Source organism: Anguilla rostrata, chromosome 10 (genome assembly GCF_018555375.3).
Source record: "Anguilla rostrata isolate EN2019 chromosome 10, ASM1855537v3, whole genome shotgun sequence".
NCBI lineage: Eukaryota > Metazoa > Chordata > Actinopteri > Anguilliformes > Anguillidae > Anguilla > Anguilla rostrata.
Window position 1 is genome coordinate 29,623,025 of NC_057942.1, and position 1,810 is coordinate 29,624,834.

Consider the following 1,810-nt stretch of genomic DNA (forward strand, 5'->3'; position numbering starts at 1 on the left):
AGAGAGAGAGTGAGAGGGACCATCTAACTGCTGCTGGGCTGAGGGTTGAGCACCAGGCTGAGAGGGTGGACTTTCTACAGTGAGTGACAGGAGAGAGCCAATCGGAAGTCAGCTCTTGGTGATGTCACAATGAGGCGTGAGGTGCTTTCAGGTACAGTATGTGCATAAGGTGTTTTCCCATTTTCCACTGCCTCATTTGATAAGAATATTACACCCTGAGAAAGTAATTTCTAATTATTTCTGATTTTATGTTTATATGCATGTTACTTCTCACCCAGCCATACACATTGATCTATGAGGGAGACAGACGTGACGTGATTTGTCAGCAGTCAAAATGGCAGACAACCCATTAAAAACATTTTCTTTTATATTCCTAATTTTTGGGGAATTCCCAGTTGTCACTTTATTCCTATCCTATTACTGCAATGCCCTTCGTCAGTTAAGGAAGGTGTGTGCCATTTTAAGGGTCCCCCTAAACATTGTGCAGTCACCTGCACAGATAGGTGAGACTTTGGTTACTTAGCCAATCAAATCACATCATTCCTTGATGATATTTTAGGCAGTTATGCATCGCCCCTAAGAAACCCTCTGTGCTGGCATGGTCAGGGTTTGTGACCAGTCGAGGGGTGTCACCAAAGGACATCGACCTGTACTTCCATTGTTACTTAATGAATACCTGAAGAACAAATTCACTGGACAAATCAAAAGTAACAGATACTGTACATGGCACTAGTGCCAGCTGTGTGGCAAGTTAATAAAGTGGCAATGGAGCTTTGATGAATATCAGGATTTTTCAGAATCAAACCCTTAAGCACCGCGCTACTGCTGTGTTTTTGACCACAGTTGTTAAAAGCTGAATCGTTTCAGGAAATATCCATTATATAAATACAATGTAACAAAAAAATAAGTTTGATGAGGGTGCATGTTTAACAATTTTTAGAGAAAACCCTGCGCCTCTATCATGATTGGCTGATATAAAGTTGACCCCTGCGCATACATTGGGCATTAGAAAGCATTAAATACTCAATAAATTGTATCTTATACAATACATTTGTTAGACCACACTTGGAGTATTGTGTGCAGTTCTGGGGACTGTACTACAAGAAAGATACATAGGCTCTGGAAAAGGTTCAAAGCAACCAAATTGATTCCCGGTATGAAAGATAAAAGCTATGAGGAAAGACTTAAGATGCTTAAGCTCTTCAAGCTTAGTAAAATTTGACTCAGAGTGATTTGATTTAGGCTTTTAAATTCATAAAGGGGATCAACAAAGTTAACTACAAGAGATTCTTAAGGTTAAGCTCAGTTGGTAGAACAAAGGGACATAAATGGAAATTAGCAAGAGTAGTTAATGTGTGGAATAGCTTGCCAGGCCACGTAGTAGAGACAGAAACACTGGGGATTTTCAAGACTAAGCTTGATACGGTATTAGATACGATCTAGTCTGTAGGTAATCAGAGCGCTAATTCAGTAAGGCACATTGGGCAGAATGGCCTGTTCTCGTCTTAATGTTATGTTGTGTTATTTATACACATGGGTATGTATTTGGCTGTGCGAGTGCATTGGCCTACGTTTCTGCATGTGTGTGGATGCTTAAGACATCTATAATTTTATGACTGTGCCTGTGATTGTCTGTGTTGTCATCTTAGTCCGGACGAGCTGTCACTATTTTACTAGCCCCACCTCACAGCCTCTATCTGGGGTCTGCTGACCTTCCCTCAAAGATGACAGAGGACACACTTCCGAAACGGCATTTTTTTTGTGCCCTTCAAAGCACCCTGAACAGCAAAGCTCAGACCCACCCTAAAAA